Raw genomic sequence first — 8372 nt, 5'->3', positions numbered from 1 at the left:
GGGGAAAGTGGGAAAATTGGGGAAAAACGGCAATGAATGGGGAAAATGAGAAAAATGGGAAAATCAGAGGGAAATCAGGGAAAAATTGAAAAAACAGGAGAAATGGGGGGAAATTGGGAAAAATGGGAAAGAAAAGGGGGAATTGGGGGGAAAATGGGGAAAATCAGGGAAAATGGAGAAAAAATGGGAAAAATGGAGAAATTGGGGGAAAATGGGAAAAAGAGGAAAAAAGTTGGGAAAAGGGAGGGGAAAGGTGGAAAATGCCAGAAATCGTGGAAAATGATGGGAAAAGGTGGAAAATGTGGAATTCCTGTTGGATTTGGGATCCCCGTGGGATTGGGGATCTGGAATTGAAAGGAATTTTTAAGGAATTTAAAGAGATTTTTTAAAGGAATTTAAAGGGAACTTTTAAAGGATTTTTAAAGGATTTAAAAAGGAATTTAAATGGAATTTTAAAGGAATTTAAAGGGGATTTTAAAAGGAATTTTAAAGGATTTTAAAAGGGATTTTAAAATTAACTCTAAAGTAATTTTAAAGGAATTTTAAAATAATTTAAAAGGGACTTTTAAAGAATTTAAAGGGAAAATGAAAGGAATTTAAAGATAATTTTAAGGGAATTTTTAAGGATCAGGAGGCTCAAAATCCCAAAATTTTCCCGCTGAACCAACATCAAAATCCCCTCATTCCCACTTTTTCTCATCCCTGAATTCCGTAGGGTGAATTCCCACAAAACCCCAGAAAATTCCTTGGAAAAAAAATTCTGGACTCGTCTTTTCCCAATCCTGGAGGGTTTTTAAGGCAAATCCACCAAAATCCCCAATCCCATAAATCCCCAAATCCCCAATCCCAAACCCCAAATCCCATAAACCCCCAATCCCATCAATTCCAATCTCGTAAATCCCCAATCCCCTCAATCTCAAATCCCCATTCCCATAAATCCCCAAATCCCCAAAAAATCTCCAAATCCCCAAATCCCAAATCCCCCAATGCCCAAATCCCTAATCCCACCAAAATCCCTAAATCCCCAATCCCATAAATCTCCCAAATCCCCAGCCCATCAATCCCATCAATCCTCAATTCCCAAATGACCCGATCCCAATCCCATAAATCTCCAATCCCCCAAATCCCCAATCCCATCAATCCCAACCCCATAAACCCCCAGTCCCATCAATCCCCAATCCCAAATCCCCAAATCTCCAATCCCAAATCCCCAATCCCATTAATCCCCAATCCCATCGATCCCCAATCCCAAATCCCCAAATCTCCAATCCCATAAACCCCCAGTCCCATCAATCCCAAATCCCAAATCCCCAATCCCATTAATCCCCAATCCCATCAATCCCCAAACCATCAAATCCCCAAATCCCCAATCCCATCAATCCCAAATCCCCAAATCCCCAAATCCGCAATCCCATTAATCCCTAACCCATTAACCCCCATTCCCATCAGGGCCATAAATCCCAAATCCCATCAATCTCAAATCCCAAATCCCCAAATCCCCACTCCCCCAAATCCCAAATCCCCAATCCCAAATCCCCAAATCCCCACTCCCCCAAATCCCAAATCCCCAATCCCAAATCCCCAAATCCACAATCCCATTAATCCCCAATCCCATCAATTCCCAAACCATCAAATCCCCAAATCCCCAATCCCATCGATCCCAAATCTCCAAATCCCCAAATCCCCACTCCCCCAAATCCCAAATCCCCAATCCCAAATCCCATAAATCCCAATCTCATTAATCCCCAAATCCGCAATCCCATTAATCCCCAATCCCATCAATCCCAAATCTCCAAATCCCCAATCCCATCAATCCCAACCCCATTCCCATCAATCTCATAAATCTCAAATCCCATTAATCTCAAATCCCCAGTCCCGAATCCCCAAATCTCCAATCCCCCAAATCCCCTATCCCCAATCCCAAATCCCCAAATCCCCACTCCCATTAATCCCAAACCAATTAACCCCCATTCCCATGAATCCCATCAATCCCAAATCCCATCAATCTCAAATCCCCAATTCCAAATCCCAAATCTCAAATCCCCACTCCCCCAAATCCCCAATCCCAAATCCCAAATCCCCAATCCCATCAATCCCCAAACCATCAAATCCCCAAATCCCCAATCCCATAAATCCCAAATCCCAAATCCCCAAATCCCCAATCCCATAAATCCCAAATCCCAAATCCCCAATCCCATCAATCCCAAATCCCATCAATCTCAAACCCCCAATCCCATAAACCCCAATCTCATCAAATCCCCAAATCCCCAAATCCCCGATCCTCAAACCCATAAACCCCAAATCCCATAAACCCCATAAACCCCATCAATCCCAATCCCAAATCCCCCAATCCCCTAATCCCAAATCCCCAAATCCTAAATCCTCCCAATCCCAAATCCCCCAATCTCCCAAATCCCCAATCTCCCAAATCCCCAACTCCCCTAATCCCCATTTCCCAAATCCCCAATCCTAAATCCCCAATCCCCATTCCCCAAATCCCAAATCCTCAACCCCATAAACCCCACAAACTCCACAAACCCCATCAATCCCAATCCCCCAAATCCCCACAAACCCCACAAACCCCATCAATCCCAATCCCCTAAATCCCCTAAACCCCACAAACCCCATCAATCCCAAATCCCCACAAACCCCACAAACCCCATCAATCCCAATCCCCTAAACCCCCTAAACCCCACAAGCCCCATCAATCCCATAAACCCCAAATCCCCTAAACCCCACAAACCCCACAAACCCCATCAATCCCAATCCCCTAAACCCCCTAAACCCCACAAACCCCATCAATCCCAAATCCCCACAAACCCCATCAATCCCAATCCCCTAAACCTCCTAAACCCCACAAACCCCACAAACCCCATCAATCCCAATCCCCCAAACCCCCACAACCCACAAACCCCATCAAACCCCAAATCCCTAAAAACCCACAAGCCCCATCAATCCCAAAACCCCCAAATCCCCAAACCCCCTAAACCCCCACAAACCCCATCAATCCCAATCCCTAAACCCTAAACCCCTAAACCCCCACCAATCCCCACAAACCCCATCAATCCCAATCCCTAAACCCCCTAAACCCCACAAACCCCATACAATCCCCCAAACCCCACAAACCCCACAGGCCCCAGGAATGCCGGTGCCTCCCGGTCCCGCTGCCCTTTGGATCCGCGGCAGTTCCGGGGCCGAAGTTCCGGGAGCGGCTCCGGCGGCAGCGGCCGCAGGTGGGGCCGGGATCCGGGGGGATTCGGGAATGTTCCCCGGAGCCCGGCGGGTTTGGGATCCCGGGGGAATTTTGGGATCATTTCCCTAAATCCCGGTGGAATTTTGGGGATCATTTCCCTCAATCCTGGTGGATTTTTGGGACTATTTCCCTTGATTCTGGTGGATTTGGGGGAATATTTCCCTGGATCCCAAAGGATTTTTTGGGAGTATTCCCCTCAATCCCAATGAATTTTTGGGACTATTTCCTTGGATCCTGGTGGGTTTTTTTGGGATCACGGAGGATTCTGGGGAATGTTTTTTTTTTCCTGATCCTGCTGGGTTTTTGGGAATATTTTCATGGATCCCGGGGGATTTCTGGGATCCTGGGGGAATTTCTGGGAATATTTCCCCGGAGCCCAGAGGGGGTTTTGGGATAACGGGGGATTTTTGGGATTCAGGTGAAATTTTGGGAAACTTCCCCTAAATCCCGGTGGATTTTGGGGAGATTTTCAGTGGATCCTGGAGGATTTTTTTTTAATATTTCCCCAAATCCCGGTGAATTTTTGGGAACATTTCCGTGAATCCTGGAGGATTTTTGGGAGCGTTTTTTGGGAATATTTCTGTGGATTCTGGTGGATTTTGGGGAAAGTTTTTCCTGATCCCGGTGGATTTCTGGGATCCCAGTGGATTTTTAGGAATATTTCCCAGATCCCAGTGGATTTTCGGGATCCTGGTGGATTTTGGGGACTATTTCCCTGGATCCCAAAGGATTTTTGGGATCCCAGTGGATTCTTGGGATCATTTCCATAGATCCAGGTGGATTTTTGGGAACATTTCCTTTTCCCCTTTCCCTTTTCCCTTTTTCCCTTTATTTCCCCTTTTTTTCCTTTTCCCTCCCCCACCCCATTCCCGCTTTCCCCAACCCCAATCCCAGACCCTGAGCCTGGAATTTCTCCTTCCCTGCAGGAACAGGATCGGGATCGGGATCGGGATTAGGATTGGATCAGGATCAGGATCAGGATCGGGATTGGGATCGGGATTGGGATTGGGATCGGGATCGGGATTGGGATTGGATCAGCATCAGGATTAGGATCAAGATCAGCATCAGGATCAGGATTAGGATTGGGATCAGAGATTAGATTGGGATTGGGATCGGGGAATAAAATTGGGATTGGGATTGGGATTGGGATTGAGATCAGGAATAGGATCAGGACCAGGATTTGGATTGGGAATAGGATTAGGATCAGAATTAGGATTGGGATCGGGATCAGGAATAGGATCAGGACCAGGAATAGGATCAGGATCAGGAACGGGATCAGGATCAGGAACAGGATCAGGAATAGGATCAGGATCAGGATTGGGATCGGGATCAGGATTAGGAACGGGATCAGGACCAGACCAGGATTGGGATCAGGATCAGGAATAGGATCAGGATCAGGATTGGGATCAGGATCAGGATCAGGAACGGGATCAGGACCAGACCAGGAATGGGATCAGGAATGGGATCAGGAGTCCCGACCCCGCTGCTGCTCCTGGTGCTCTCCGTGCTCCATCCCATAATAGGTGAGTTTGTGGGATCGGGGATTGGGAACTTGGGGATCCAAATTCCCCCGGGAATGGGGATCCTGAATTCCAGGAACGGGAAACCCCAAAAACCCCGGGAACCCCAAAACCCGGGAATGAGAAACCCCCAAAAACCCCGGGAATGGGAAACCCCAAAACCCCGGAATGGGAAAGGGAACCCCAAAAACCCTGGGAATGAGAAACCCCCAAAAACCCCGGGAATGGGAAACCCCAGAAACCCCGGGAATGGGAAACCCCAAAAACCCCGGGAATGGGAAACCCCAAAAATCCCGGGAATTGGAAACCCCAGAAATTCCAGGACCGGGAAACCCCAAAAACCCCGGGAATGGGAAACCCCAAAAACCCCGGGGATGGGAAACCCCCAAAAACCCCGGGAATGGGAAACCCCAAAAACTCCGGGAACCCCAAAAATCCTGGGAACGGGAAACCCCCAAAATTCCAGGAACGGGAAACCCCAAAATCCCCCAGGAATGGGAAACTCCAAAAATTCGGGAATATTGATCCCAAACAATCCCGGGCTATTGATCCCAATCAATTTGGGAATATTGATCCCAAAGAATCCCAGGTTACCGATCCCGATAAATTCCAGCGTTATTGACCCCAATCAACCCCAGGATTATTGATCCAAATCAATCTCAGGATATTGATCCCAATCAATCAGGGATTATTGACCCAAATCAATTGGGGAATATTGACCCAAATCAATCAATCTGGGATTATTGACCCCAATGAATTCAGGATTATCGATCCCAATCCATTCAGGATTATTGATCACAATCAATCAGAGATCATTGACCCAAATCTATACAGGATTATTGAACCCAATCAATCGGGGAATAATGATCCCAAACAATTTGGGAATATTGATACCAATCAATTCAGGATTATTGATCCAAATCAACTGGGGAATATTGAGCCTGACCAATTCCGGAATATTGATCCCACTCAATCAGGGAATATTGACCCCAATCAATTCAGGATTATTGATCCCAATGAATGTGAGAATAGTGATCCCAAACAATTTGGGAATATTGATCCCAATCAACTCCAGGATACTGATCCGAATCAATTGGGGATTATTGATCCAAATCAATTGGGGATTATTGACCAAAACCAATTGGGGAATATAGACTGCAATCAGTCAGGGATTATTGATCCCAATCAATCCATGATTATTGATCCTAATCAATCTGGGATTATTGGTCCAAATCAATTCTGAATTATTGACCCCAATCAATCCATGATTATTGATCCAAATCAATTCTGAATTATTGACTCCAATCAATCAGGGATTATTGATCCCAATCAATTCAGGAATGTTGACCCCGAATCAATCAGAGATTATTGACCCGAATCAATCAGGAATTATTGACCCCAATAAATTCAGAATATTGACCCCAATCAAACAGGGATTATTGATCCAAATCAATCCCAAGATGCTGACCGCAATCAATTTGGGATTATTGACCCCAATCAATCTGGCATTATTGATCCCAATCAATCGGAGATTATTGATCCAAATCAATTCAGGAATATTGACCCAAATCAGTCCCAGGCTATTGATCCCAATCCATTCAGGATTATTGATCCCAATGAATTTGAGAATATTGATCCAAATCAATCTCAGGAGTATTGACCCAAATCAGTCCCAGGATATTGATCCCAATCAATGCAGGATTATTGATCCCAATGAATTCAGGATTATTGATCCCAATCAATTCAGGATTATTGATCCCAATCAATCGGAGATTATTGACCCCAATCAATGCAGGATTATTGATCCCAATCTATACAGGATTATTGATCCCAATCAATCAGGGATTATTGATCCCAATCCATTCAGGATTATTGATCCCAATGAATTCAGGATTATTGATCCCAATCAATCGGGGATTATTGACCCCAACCCCCTCGTGCCCACCTCTCCCCTCCGGGATTTTCGCTCCTCTCTCCGCAGGGAAGCTCCGGGAGCCGCTGCTGGTGCTGGAGGGGCCGGAGCCGGGCGGGATCCGCCTGCGCTGCCTCGCGGGGCCGCCCCCGCCCGAGCTGCGGCTGCTCGGGAACGCCGGGAACCCCGGGAACCCCGGTGGGAATCCCGGTGGGAACCCCGGTGGGAACCCCGGTGGGAATTCCGGGGATCCCGGTGGGAATTCCGGGATCTCGCTGCTGCTCCGGCCGGGCTCCGGTAACGCCGGTGCCGTTTGCCGCGCCCTGGGCCCGGGTTCGGCCGCCGAGTCCGCCGTGGTCATCGCCGGTGAGGGGCCGGAACATCGGGAATTCTGCACCGAATGGGAAAATCCTGCGGGGTTCGGGGTGTTGGGGATTTTTTCCACGGTTTTCTGGCTCGGTTTTCTGGGGTTTTTTGGGGGGGAGGGTTTCCCAGCGTTATCCAGTGTTCTTCCGGCGTTTTCTGGGGTTTTCTGGTTTTTTGGTTTTTTTGTAATTTTTTGAGGGCTTTCGGGTTTTTTGGTGGGATTTTCTGGGGTTTTCTGGGATTTTCTGGAGGGGTTTTTGGGTTTCCCAGCGTTATCCAGCGTTTTTCCGGTGTTTTCTGGGATTTTCTGGGGTTTTCTGTTTTCGGTTTTTTTTTTTTTTTTTTTTCTGAGAGCTTTCGGGTTTTTTGGTGGGATTTTCTGGGGTTTTCTGGGATTTTCTGGGAGGTTTTTTTGGGTTTCCCAGCGTTGTCCAGCGTTTTTCCAGCATTTTCTGGAGTTTTCTGGGGTTTTCTTGGGTTTCCCGGGATTTTCCATGGGGTGTTTTAAAATTTTCTGGGTTTTCCAGGGTTTTCTGAGATTTTTCTGAGGTTTTCTGGCGTTTTCTGGGGTTTTCCAGGGTTTTCTGGGGTTTTCCAGAGGTTTCTGGGGTTTTCCGACTTTTCTGGGATTTTCCAGGTTTTTCCGAGCTTTTCTGGGGCTTTCTTGGGTTTTCTGAGGTTTTCTGGGATTTTCTGGGGGTTTTGGGGATTTTCTGGGGTTTTCTGGGGGTTCGGAAAGGTTTGGGATAGAAAATGGAGAAATACCCAGTTTGGGACATAATTCCCATTTTGGGATGGAATTCCCAGTTTGGGAACGGGAAATTCCCAGTTTGGGATGCAAAGTGGGGGAATCTCCAGTTTGGAAATGGAATTCCCAGTTCGGGGACGGAATTCCCAGTTTGGGGCTGGAGGAATTCAGAATTTAGGGATACAGAACTCCCAGTTTGGGACAGAATTCCTGGTTTTTGACGAAATTCCAATTTCTTGACAAAATTCCGATTTCTCCGTGGAATTTTCTGATGAAGTTCTAATTTTTTTTAGCGGAATTCCCATTTTTTAATGGAATTCCTTGGGGTTTTTGGCCATAACTCCCATTTTTTTACAGAATTCCTATGGTATTTTTGCCATAATTCCCATTTTAATGGAATTCCTTGGGTTTTTTGCCATAATTCCCATTTTTTGCCATAATTCCAATTTCTTAATGGAATTCACATTTTTAACAGAATTCCCATTTTTTGGCCATAATTCCCATTTTTATGGAATTCCCGTGGTTTTTTTGCCATAATTCCCATTTTTTTACAGAATTCCCATTTTTTGACAG

The sequence above is a fragment of the Camarhynchus parvulus genome, unplaced genomic scaffold (genome assembly GCF_901933205.1).
Source record: "Camarhynchus parvulus unplaced genomic scaffold, STF_HiC, whole genome shotgun sequence".
NCBI lineage: Eukaryota > Metazoa > Chordata > Aves > Passeriformes > Thraupidae > Camarhynchus > Camarhynchus parvulus.
This window is presented reverse-complemented; position numbering follows the sequence as displayed.